Consider the following 13,218-nt stretch of genomic DNA (forward strand, 5'->3'; position numbering starts at 1 on the left):
CAGCTGCTCCTCTCAGTTTGGGATCCTGCGTTGCCCTGTGAGGGTACGCTGTGTTCCATCACCCAGAGCATCCTTGGGGCTCTTCTATGGGACTGGACCCACTTTTGTCCCCTGTGATGAGCCTGCAGGGTGGCTGCAGTTCTCCCACATTCATGCAGAGCAGCAGAGGTATAGAGATGAGGAGGAACAGATGAATCTGCTTTGCATTGGCTGCATGTTGCCTTGAGTCATTTTCCAGGTGCAGGTGAAGTTGCTTCATGGCACAGTTACTACTGTCCCGCAAACACCTACAGTTGCTGATGGCCCTGCTAGCGTGTAAACATCCCATACTGCCATCTGAGTGTGGTCGCTCAGCTTGCATCCCTGTCTCTGAGCTTCGTTTCCCTTCCTCAGGATCTGGCCTCATGTCAGGAACTCGTGTTTCACTCCTCTATCTTGTACATGTGAATTGCTACGTATTAACAGCCTGAGGCTTCAATATTCCAATCCCAACAGACTTTCCTGGTAACAATTCTAAGCACAACTGCATCTCTCTGTGTTCTTGGGCTCACCTCATGGCTTAGGTTGGAAAGGACCTTAAAGCCCACTCACTTCCAGCCCTTTGCCATGGCCAGGGTTTCCGTGCAGCTGCTCAGGCATCACGGGCTCCATCCAACTTGGCCTTGGAAGCCTTTGGGGTTGGGGCACCCACACTTCTCTGGGCAGTAGTGCCAGGGCCTCACCACCCTCTGAGTAAAGAAATTTCCCTTTGTGTGGAACCTGATTGTCCCTTGTTTTGCTTAAAACTCTTTCCACTTGTCCTGACAGTGGTAAATGTTGCTCTCCCTCCTGTTAGGCTCCTTTTAAGTGCTGGTTGATTTAGAATCCAGAACCAAGAGGTGTGAGATTTGCTTGTAAGCATATGGGCAGGTGAGCCTTACAGGCAGTAATGAGCCGCTTGTTGGGGCAGAGTCACTGCCATGATGGCAGGGGATGGCTGCAGGATGGGCTGGGCTGTGTGACTGTGGGTTGCAATGCAAAAGGGAAGCTGTTTACAGCGATGGTGGGAATTACTGTCACTGAATTTTCCATGTGCTGCTGCACAAAACCATGTGCACACCAAACCCGCTCTGTCTTCAGCATGGTGCTTCACTGTGCCATTTCAGTGTGTGTATTTAATTCAAGAGCAGCTGTATTTACTTCCTGTCTGCAGCAGATTAGAAAAGTTGAGGCCTGGCAAACCAATCACACTGCAGCCTGCCTCTGGTGGGAGCTCCGGCCACCCGGCCTCATTTGGTTGCACAGGGGAAGTGTTGTAGAAACCAAAAAGTGTGCTTGAAGTTGAATCTGATCATTTGTGTTGTAGCTGGGTGTCACCTGTTGTCATCCAGCTTAATGTCCATTACCAAATGTGCTGCTTCCATCCTCGCTGACGCTTTGGCTTATGAGATGTGGCATTGAACAAAACACTGGAATTGCTGGGAGCTGCCGACTGACTTGGGTTGGAAGGGACCCTGGGATGCCTGTTGTCTGTGGTGCCCCGTAGACTCGTGCACGTTCAGTCTTATCGGGCTCCTGTGGCAGCCTCTGCTCTGGCTGTGCCAAGTCCACCTCCCTGGCAGCCCCACACTGCCCTGCTTGCAGCAGCAGCCCCGACAGGGCAACAGCAGGTGGAGAGCTGGCACCCAACATGGGGGCTCTGGGCATAGGGGAGAGATGGGCACCAGGGAAGGGTTCCTATTGGAGGAGTTGAGTCTGATGGTCTGATGGTGCTGAGAATAACTAACTCCACGCAGGCCATTTTACATAGAGTGCTGGCACCCAGTTCGGTGTTATTCATCTGAGGGTTTGGAATCTCAGTGTTCTGGGAGTAAAGTGCTGAAAAGCTGTGGCACCTGGGTGTCTGAATCATTTTCTTTTTGACAGTCTTAGGCTGTTCTGTTCCTAGCCGTCAAAGTCACGGTGGTGGATCTGACTGGATGGAGTTGCATCACAAAGCAGGGGTCAGTGTAAGCAGCATTAGAGACCTGTTCAATATGTTCGTTTATCATTTGCAATTAAATGTCGTTGTACCTCACAGCAGTGGCAAGTCGTCAAAGTAGGGAGGAGAGATGATGGGTGTCTTGGTGTAAGCCCTGCAGATGGGTGAACAGGGTGGTTGCAAGCCAGTGCTTTGCTTTCTAGTGCAACAGAGCTGTTCAACCTTATGGCATATCTGGTTTGCACTGTGTGAAGATGAATTGTCATGGGCCACAATGAAGAGCCGAAAGGACCCCATAATAAATGTAAAGGGAGCACTTTGCTACTGAAAGGGAAAGAGGGCCTCATAGAAACCAAAGCAAAGGGTAGTTACAGGTAGTTTATGTTGATGGGGCAGAGGGGGAACAAATCATCATATACAACATTATATATGGTTTATATGAGTAATACAATTTATTTAGTTGTTTTTTTAAATAAAAACTGGGAAAGATACAAGATCATAAAACTGTTAGGATACCAGACCTTGTATTTCTGAAAGAAATGCATTGGTCTGGTTTGGTGACAGTGGTTGCCATTCCCAGTAAGGCCATTTTTGGTTGTTGTGAGTGATGGGTGTGCACTGGGGCCAAACTGAGATTCACTGCCATGATGGCAGGGGATGGCTGCAAATTTCACTCCTGCTCCATCATCGTTCTTTGTGACGTTCTTTATGATTAGGCTGTGAGTAGTTTGGGTTCTCTTGATGCTGCAGGTCTCGCTTTCCTGTAAGACTTTACTATTGAGTAGTATTGGGTTTAATACTGGGTGATAAGGAGGTTATCAGGAGTACCCAGCATGGGTTCACCAAGGGGAGGTCGTGCTCGACCAACCTGGTGGCCTTTTATGAAGATGTCACTAGCTGAGTGGACGGGGGGAGAGCAGTAGATGTAGTCTACCTTGATTTCAGTAAGGCTTTTGATACTGTTCCCCATGACATCCTTATAACAAAGCTGAGGAAATATGGGATAGATGAGCGGAAAGTGAAGTGGGTCGAGAATTGGCTGACTGGCAGAGCGCAGAGAGTTGTCCTTGGTGGTAGGGTGTCTGGCTGGAGGCCTGTAACTAGCGGCATCCCCGAGGGGTTTGTACTGGCTCCAGTCTTGTTCAACGGCTTCATTAATGACCTTGATGAGGGGATAGTGACCACCCTCAGCAAGTTTGCTGATGACACGAAGTTGGGAGGATTGGCTGACACGCCTGAAGGCTGTGCTGCCATTCAGCGGGACCTGGACAGGCTGGAGAGCTGGGCAGTAAGAAACCAGATGAGGGTCAACAAAAGCAAGTGTAGAGTCTTGCACCTAGGGAGAAATAATTGCATGCACCGGTGCAGGCTGGGGGAAGAGCTGCTGGAGAGGAGCTCTGCTGAGAGGGACCTCGGCGTCCTGGTGGACGACAGATTGACCATGAGCCAGCAGTGTGCCCTTGTAGCCAAAAAAGCCAATGGCATCCTGGGGTGCATTAAAAAGAGCGTGTCCAGCAGGTCGAAGGAGGTGATCCTCCCCCTCTACTCTGCCCTGGTGAGGCCTCATCTGGAATACTGTGTCCAGTTCTGGGCTCCCCAGTACAAAAAGACAGGGATCTCTTGGAAAGAGTCCAGCGGGAGGCCACTAAGATGGTGAAGGGCCTGGAGCATCTCCCCTATGAGGAGAGACTAAGTGAACTGGGTCTGTTTAGCCTTGAAAAAAGAAGGCTGAGAGGGGACTTGATCCAGGTTTATAAATACCTGAAGTGTGGGAGCCATAGTGGTGAGTCTGGTCTCTTTTCAGTAGTGCGTGGGGACAGGACTAGGAGTAACGGGCTGAAACTTCAGCATAGGAAGTTCCGCATTAATGTGTGCAAGAACTTCTTTACGGTGAGGGTGACGGAGCACTGGATCTGGCTGCCCAGGGAGGTGGTGGAGTCTCCTTCCCTGGAGCTATTCAAGACCCGCCTGGACGCCGAGCTGTGCAACATGGTATAGGGAGCCTGCTTTGGCAGGGGGGTTGGACTCGATGATCTCTAGAGGTCCCTTCCAACCCCTACAATTCTGTGATTCTGTGATGAAGCTGCAGGTCCAGTTCTCTTCCTTTCAAGTTCTTTCTCCCATTTTTGTCCAATTCTTTGTCCTTTTAAGTTTCTTATTCCAATTTTTTTGTCCAATTCTTTTCCTTTTTACTTTCTTAATACAATTATTTTCTCTATTTTTTGTCTAATCCTTTGTCCGATTTGTGTACATTTTGTGTCCATTTTTTGTCTTTTTGTCCCTGCCCTACATAATTACCTCACCTGGTGCCTATGCCAATTTTACTGTGGTCAGAATGCCCTAGTCTCAAGTTTACTCTGTTCAGAAGCTTTCTTTGTGAAAGGCAATTTTTCCTATGCTACATACAGAAATACTGACAATTTATGCTGCAAAAACACAACCTACCTCTCACACCTGGAATCTATTACTCAGGGACGCTGTAGGGGACGCTGCACAGGTTGGCAGTATTGTGTGGAGCTTGGGGGCAGACGCTTCCTTCTGTTCTGAGCAGATACGAGGGCCCAGCCCCCTTCCTCTCGTGGGCTGTCTAGGTCTCTGACCTGCAGCTGAGCAGCTGGATTGGCTCCTCCCACTTGCGGGGACTTAGGATGAGGCTGTTTGTCTGTGGTGGAAGTAGGCTCACACCTCCCCCTACCTGTCTCCTTCAGAGATTCCCAAAAGCTCCTCAGGCTGCTGATTTCTTGCAGCAGCCTGGCCATCTGCTCCAGCAGCTCCTTGAGCAGGGTACACCGGCAACCAGGTTCTTTTAACTTAACTAGCTCGTAGGTATGGTGAGATGTTTCCTTTATTGCCATCTAAATGGAAATCACAATGAGACGGATGGCCTGCTGCTGTTCTTCTCCAGTGCCAGAGAAGTCCACGTAGCCCAGCACTGTGGGAGGCGGTTCCTCCCAACACCGCTTCAATCCACTTTGCCCAGCCTCCATTTTGTGCTGGGGCCAGAAGGCCGCACTGCCCCACAGCGCAGAAGGCCACTGCCCCACCCTCCATGATGTGCTGGGGGCACAGGGTCTCACTGCCCCATAGCGCTCAAGGCCACTGCCCCGCCCTCCATGATGAGCTGGGCCAGAAGGCCCCACTGTCCAATAGCACTGAAGGTCACTGCCCCACCCTCCATTATGAGCTGGGCCAGCACACAGCACAGAAGGTGCTGGCGCAGCACCCCCAAGGCATTCACTGTCTGCACACCCTTGCGACAGGGACGAGAGGCAGTGGGCGCTACGGGGTCAGGGGCATCTGTCCTTGCAGATCCCACGAGTGAGAGTGATTGTTGGTGGCCTTTGGCTACAGCTTTTGGAGGCCGAAGGTCTCTTCAGATTCCCATGGCCATGCTGCGAGGCAGTGCGGGACGGGGACAAGCCAAGTGCAGCCGGCCCTCTCCCCGCCGGGGCCCGGCACAGCCCTCAGCCTGCGCTGCGCAGCAGGAGGAGAACAGCTGGGAGCTGGAGGTGCTGCAGGCCCAGCTGGAGGGCAAGCGGCTCCACTGCCAGGAGCTGCAGCGCCGCTGGGCTGCCGAGAGATGTGAACTGCAGAAGGCGGCAGAGCGGGAGCGGCAGCTGCTGACCGACCAACTGCGCTGTGCCTGGGAGAAGCAGCAGGCCCAGGAAGAGCAGCAGCTGAAGGAGTGGGTGCAGCGGCAGCGGGCGACGGGGATCCGGCAGCTGCTGCTCTGGAAGGAGGCCGAGCTGCGCGCGACAAAGGAGCAGCTGCAGCGTGATTGCGATGCAGCCCTGCGCCAGGCTCGGGAGCTGCAGCAGCAGCTGGCCAAGGTGCTGAGGAACCCCCCCAGCAGCGAGGCAGCCCATGCCCAGCTGCAGGACGTCCTCAGCAAGCTGCGATGGGAGACGGATGGTGAGCAGCCCGCCTGCATCCGCCACCTCCAGCGTCAGCTGGAGCTGGAGAGGAGGCTCTTCACCTTTTACATCGTGGGGAGCTGGGCAGACTTGCTCCGTAACGCAATGTCCTGCTCCCAGGAAAAACAGGGAGCTCTGCACCGCCACCGTGCAGAGCAGGGCTCCAGTCAACCGGCCATGAAGGACGCTCACATCCAGGTAAGATGACACACTGAGAGAGTGGGGATTGTTCAGCCTGGGGAGGGGAGGCTCTGGAGAAACCACAGAGCGGCCATCCAGTGCCTGAAGGAGAACTGGGGAAAGCTGGAGATGTACTGGTTGTAAGGGAGGGTAGTGATACAACAAAGGACAACGCCCTGAAAGTAGAAGAGGGGAGATCTAGATGAGGTATACGAAGACGGGACACCATGAGGGGGCAGAGGTGCTGGCACAGGCTGCCCAGAGAGGCTGTGGTTGCCACACGCCTGGCAGTGCCCCAGGCCAGGCTGGACGCACCTTTGGGCAACCTGACCTAGTGGAAGTTGTCCCTGCCCTTGGCATGGGCTTGGAACGGGAGAGTCTTGAAGGCCCCTTCCTACACAAACCATTCTGTTATTCTATGATTTTCTGGTTCTAGGTGCCAGAGACAGCCAAGGAAGACCTGGGGCTCCCGGGCAGCCGGCCCTCTCCCCGCCGGGGCCCGGCACAGCCCCCCACCTGCCCTGCACAGTGGGAGGAGAAGAGGCAGGAGCTGAAGGCACTGCAGGCCCAGCTGGAGGGCGAGCGGCTCCGCTCCCAGGAGCTGCAGCGCCGCTGCGCTGCTGAGAGACGTGAGCGGCAGGAGGCGGCAGAGCGGGAGCGGCAGCTGCTGGCCGACAAACTGCGCTCCAAGTGGGAGCGGGTGCGGGTGTCAAAGCTGCAGCGCCTGCGGGAGCAGAGCCTGAGGCAGTGGCAAGCAGAGATCTGCCAACTGCTGCAGGAGAAGGAGGCCCAGCTGCGCCAGATGCAGGAGCTGCTGCAGAAGCAGCGCAATGACACCATCCGCCAGGCATGGCAACTGCAGCGGCAGCTGGCGGAGGCGCTGCTGAGGAGCGACAGCAGCAGAGCGGACCGCAGAATGCAGCAGGAAGTCCAGCGGCAGCTCTGCTGGAAGTCCCGTGCAGAGCAGGCCGTGGAGAGCAAGCGCCTCCAGTGTGAGCTGCAGGAGCAGAGAAGACGCTTCCTGCAGTACATCCTGGAGCACGTGGAGGGGCAGCCACGCGTCTTCTTCAACAGGGCCAGGGCCTGCCATCGGGCTGTAGCAGAGGTGGGTGTTCAGGCTACAGAGCAACAAGAGGCCTGCCCACCTGAGCGCAGGGAGCAGCAGGAGCAGAACACCCATCTGCTGAGTAAGCTGAAGGAGCTGCAGAGACGGTGCAGCCTCCTTGAAGAGAAGAGCAGAAGCTCTCAGCAGATGTGGGAGGAGGTGGAGTGGCTCAAGGACAAGATGCGTACGCTCTGCCTCCGTACCCAGAAGCTGCTGGAAATAGTCTGGCAGCTCAAGGAGGCCTCTTCCACATCCAAAGAGGCCACAGAGAAGGCAGAGGACGTCAACCAGCTGCAGGGACAGCATGTGGAAAAGGAGGCTGCAGAGCAACAAGAGGCCTGCCCACCTGAGCACAGAGAGCAGCAGGAGCAGAACACCCACCTGCTGAGTAAGCTGAAGCAGCTGCATAGACAGTGCAGCCTCCTTGGAGAGAAATGCTGCCTGCTGAGGAGCAGAAGCTCTCAGAAGATGTGGGAGGAGGTGGAGCGGCTCAAGGACAAGACGCGTACGCTCTGCCTCCGTACCCAGCAGCTGCTGGAAATAGTCCAGCAGCTCAAGGAGGCCTCTTCTGCATCCAAAGAAGCCACAGAGAAGGCAGAGGACGTCAACCAGCTGCAGGGACAGCATCTGGAAAAGGAGAATGAGATGGCCAAGGAAGACCCGGGGTTCCCAGGCAGCACAAGCAGCAAGCTGCTGGAGCAGTGCAGCTACCTCCAACAAGCCCTGAGCAACCTGGAGAAGCAATGCCAGGCCCTGAAGGCCCAGAACCACCTGCTGAGAGACCTCCAGCAGGCTGACATCAAGCTTGGAGCGCTCAGCAAGCGTCTGGAGGAAAAATGCACACAGCTCCAGGAGATGGGGAAAAAGCTGAGGCTGCACAGAAATCCCAAACAGGAATGCCCCAATCCCCAGGAAAAGCCGGGGGAGTCAAAAGAGTGGCCAGTGGCAGTCTGCATCTACATTTTCGCAGACCATCACCACCAAAACGAAGATTCTTAGCTCGTCACAGCTACAAAATCCTTATGAGGGCCCTAATGAGGACCCAGAAAACGAGCTTCCACTGACAGCTGGACAATACGTTTACATTTGTGGAGACATGGATGAGGATGGCTGGTTTCTGGGAGAGCTGACGGACGGCACAAGAGGACTGGTCCCTTCCAATCTGGTGGAAGAAGTTTCAGATGATGACCTGGATACCACCGTGCCTCCAGGGCTTCGTGATCTCCTGCTAGATACCGATGATGAAGAGAGACCAGGCAGCAGGAGCAGGGGCAGAAAGTGATGGTCACCATCCAGAAATCTGTGTCCGTGTGTTGGCTCAGCCTGGGGGACGCCGAGATTCCTCTCCATAAGACAGCAACATCCCATCAAGATTCCACCTTTCTGGATGAAGGCTACCTCATGCTCCACTTGACGTTCAAGTGGAGTGTGGTCCATCAGCAGGAAGGCCTTAAAAATTCATCCCTTGTAAGACTGAAAATTTATTACATTGGACTGGACTAAAAGAACAAAAACCACCAAAAACACCAAAACAACTTTAAAAAATTTATATATTATTTATATATTATATATATTATAATATATGATTATATAATATATATTATAATATACATAATATACAATATATACATAATATATATAATATAATAAATAAAATAATAAATAATATTATATTATATATATTATAATATTTTAAAAAAAACTAATAAAAATAACCAAACCCAAAATCTGTGTCCAGTCTTCTTGTTTTTAGACAGTCTGCTCTTGTAAAGGTACAAGGAAAGGTAGAGGCTGAGGAAAGCCTCCAAAGTCTTTCTCAAGTGCTCTACCTACAAGTATTAGAATCAAGAGAGAAAGGAATCATCACTGCTTGCCTCTGTTCTTTGGGACACCTGAAGTACCTTGGAAGGCCACACTTCCTGAGCCCTACAGACAGTCTGTCCCAAAGCAGCTGTTTGATCATTTCCATTGGGTGACAATGCATAGCGCTTGCATCGTCTGCAGGCATGGACTCAGATGCAAATCCACATCCTTAACTGTAGGTCCGTACATCCTTTATATACATGCTCCAGCTCCCCATTCAAATTTTCTTTCTGTCCCTACATGTCAGCAGAGCACTTAGCAAGTCTCCTTCACGTCTAGACACCAACTGCCCCTACAAGTGTGTGTGATAATGCACACGGCTGCGGCCAGCACTCTGTGTAAAGAGAAACTGTCAGAGAGCTGCACATCAGGGAGGGGTTCCTTGGTCTCAGCCTCTGCTTGCTTTTCTGGCTGGCTGTGAGGGACGCTCACGACCAGGTGAGATGGCACACACAGGGCGTGGATCTCTGGGAGATAGGAGAGTTACATTCCTTGGAGCCAGATGTGCGTTCTTCATTCTCGAGTGTTGAAATCTCTTCTGGTGACAAAGCTGGTGAGACTCAGACAGAGGGATGAGAAGGCCAAAAAGACAGCAAGAGCTGGAACAGTACCTGTGGGAGCTGCTGATGAGCATGGACTTGATCAACCTGGTTCTCCAGGGAAGGTTTTGGAGAAGGCAAGGGGCAAGAGATGGGAGCGCAGGGAGACAGCGAGATGCTCTCAGCCAGCATTTGTGTGCCGGGGACAGAAAAGCCACTGGCACTGGAGTTTCTTGCTTGCTTGCAGGAGACTCGAGCTTTGTGGAGGTGGCCATGTATTTCAGCAGGGAGGAGCAGGCGCAGTGAGTGCTCTGCCGAGATGTGATGCCGTAGACATACGATTCCATGGCCCTGCTGGCAGAGGGCTTTGCTGCCTTTCCTCCTCATGAAGGCATCTTGGGCACTGCAGAGTGAGCCTGCACATGCAGCAGAATAAGTGCAGTGCGTTTCCTTCCTGATGAATGCAACAGCAACTACAAAAGAAACACGAATGAGTGTGAGTATCAGAAGAGATTAATGTGCTCTGGACTCTGAGGAAAGACCCACAGTCACCGCTGGCAAGCAGGTGTCAGTCAGCCTTTCAATGAGGTTAGGGAGGGATGAAACAAGGCTCCAAGTATTTGTTGCACAGTTGAGTTGCTTCCTGCTGTGCTTCACAGCACAACATGTTTTTATAAAGATGAATGCCTGGGGAACGGAAAGACTACTTTCATACATGTTGTTTGTGTTAGTTGACTGCAGTTCCAACCAGCTGGACATACAGGGTCTGGCAAATGACACCTGGAAGGAGGTACAGGCAGGAGGCCCAGCACCCTGCAACCTCCAGGTGAGGGAGAGCAGCCAAGGATTCCTTTGGGACCTGCAGGTTCACTGTGTGCAGCATTACATGCAGGAGCATCTGAGTATAGAGATGATGGCAGAGGTACAGAGCTAAGCATCACAGAGAGGGAGAGTTGCTCATCTTGTTTCCCATGGTGAGACAGGAACTAGGAGCCACGAGGAAAATGTGGCCGCATTCTGCTTTCCTCTTCTGTCCCACACCAGCCCCGTCAGAGGGGAGGAACAGCCACGCTTCCACTGAGACGTTCCTCTTCATGCACAAATGAGCGTGCACGGAGCTGTGGGCAGTGCTGGGGCTGCACACACGTGGGTGTGCACAGATGTGTCCATGCACTGCAGAGATTTGTGCATGCATGTGGGAGGGTGTGCAAGGACGAGGTGGTACGTGTGTGTGTGTGTGTGTGTGTGTGTGTGTGTGTGTGCAGGGACGGGGTGGTACGTGTGTGTGTGTGTGTGTGTGTGTGTGTGTGTGCAGGCAGGGAGTGCAAGAATGGTGGTGCATGTATGCATGCAGCTGGGGAGCGCGAGGATGAGTTTTTGAGTTAGAATAGTTCTAACCTGGTCTGGGGCTGTGACTACCAATTGCCTTCCAAAGGTCAATTTTCTGCTCTCTTCTACCCAAAGGGCGGTTGCTGCTACGGCTTGGATGTACTCTGGCCACCCTTGTGATACTGGATCTATCAATTTAGATAGGTATGCCGCTGGTTGACGCTTATGTCCCCATTCCTGGGTTAGCACTCCCAGTGCTGCCCCTCGATCTACAGTAACAAAAAGCTGGAAGGGCTTCAAGGCAGGAAGAGCTAGGACTGGGGCTGTAATTTGGCCTTGTTTTAATTCTTTTCTTAGTTCCTTCTCTTCAGTAGTCCACTGAAGCATGTTGGGTTCTTCATCTAATAACTTAAGGTATCAGCCCTTGATATTCTGAGCATATGCCTCTATCCAGCGTCTGCAATATCCTACTACCCCCAGGAATTTTCTCAGTTTCCTCTTTGTTCTGGGCATGGGTAGCTCGATAACTCCCTGAATCCTCCCTGGGGTTATTTTATACATTCCCTCAGAGACCAGGTGTCCCAAAGACTTGGCTTCTCTTTCCACAGACTGTGGCTTATTCTTTGATACTCTCAGTCCTTGTTTCCCCAGGAAGTTTAGCAGTTCATTTGTGGCTCTTTTTACTCCCACCTTCTCTGACCCTGACAACACGAGGTCACCTACATCTTGTAGGAGTTATGCTCCCTCTGGTGGCCGAAAATGTTCTAATATTTGTTCCAAGGTTTGCCCGAACCAATTGGGTGACTCTGTGAACCCCTGGGCTAGAACTGTCCACCAATACTGTTGTTTCCGCCCACGCTCAGGATCTTCCCACTCAAAGGCAAATATGTCTCTGCTTTCAGATCCAATGGACAAGACCAAAAGGGCATCCTTTCGATCTATAACACTGAACCGCCTGTTCCCATTTGGGATTTTGTTCATCAAGGTATATGGGTTTGGAGCCACTATATTTTGTACTATGTCATTAATTTTTCTCAAATCTTGCACTAATCAGTAGGAACCATCGTTTTTTTTTAACTGGCAAAATGGGGGTATTGAAAGGTGACAGCCATGTTCCAGCAACCCATCCCTTAGTAATCACTGTATTACAGGTTTAAGGCCAATACGTCCCTCAAATGGATGTGGATATTGTCTCTGTCTTATGACTTCATATTTTTCTTGCATTTTTATTTTCAAAGGGGTTATTTTTAATCCCCCTCTATTTCTTTCTTTGACCCAAACCACAGGGTCTATCCCTCTCTCATCTGCCTCAGTTAATACATTTATTGATACAGTAATTCCATCTTGACACGTTGTTTGTATTCCTGGTTTCATCATGAGATGTCTCCCCAGCAAGTTAGTCCCTGCATCAGGTACGTAGAATAATTGTCCTGTGATTGCTTTAAACCCCAGTTTCAACTCGATACTTTCATCCCAGTTCCCTCTACCCCATTTATCTTTAAGGTCTCATTTCTTAATTTGAGTCCTGACACCTTATGGGCCAGCGATGAACAAGCTGGCCCTGTAAAAACACAAATTCTTCCCCCTCAGGTTCCACTTTTATATTTACCAGGGGCTCCTGGTGGGACCACAGTTTTGAAAGCCCCGGACCCCCCTATTCTGAATTCAAAGCAGCTGGTAACTTTTCCTCTCTCTTCCGTTCTGGGCAGTTTTTCTTTATGTGTCCTGGCTGACCACACCAGAAGCATTTCCCTACACTTGGTTGCAACTGGGGCCTCACTGGATATCCTTGGGATCTTCCTTCTCCCTACCTCCCTCCAGGGCACAACCTTCCTCCAATTTTCTTTTCCCTATTACCCATTCTTTGTTTCACCACCTGTTCTGCCATGGAAACCATTAACTTTGCCTTTTGTTTTTCCTTCTCATCTCCCCTTCTAACATACACGCTCTGAGCCTCTCGTAAGATCTCCTCCAGAGACCTCTTACTCCATCCTTCTGTCTTCTGAAGCCTCTTTTGCACATCTGGCTGCGCCTTGGTTACAGAGTTAACTTTTAGAAGCCCTTGGGCTACAGGATCCTCAGGATTCATTCCCGAGTATTTTCTCATTTTATCTCTAAGCCTTTCCAGAAAATCACTGGGGGGTTCTTCCCTATCCTGCTGAATACCAAATGCCTAGGTAAGATTCGGGGACTTGGGTACTGCCTCCCTAATCCCAGCCATTATTATGTCTCACCGATATTTTGCCAATGTTGTGCATTATTACTATCCCAGCTGGGGTCTGCCACTGGCTATTTTTGCACTCCAGGACGCCCAGGAGGCGTTATTCT

Source organism: Coturnix japonica, chromosome 10 (assembly GCF_054131305.1).
Source record: "Coturnix japonica strain WE chromosome 10, WE-NBRP24, whole genome shotgun sequence".
NCBI classification, from domain to species: domain Eukaryota; kingdom Metazoa; phylum Chordata; class Aves; order Galliformes; family Phasianidae; genus Coturnix; species Coturnix japonica.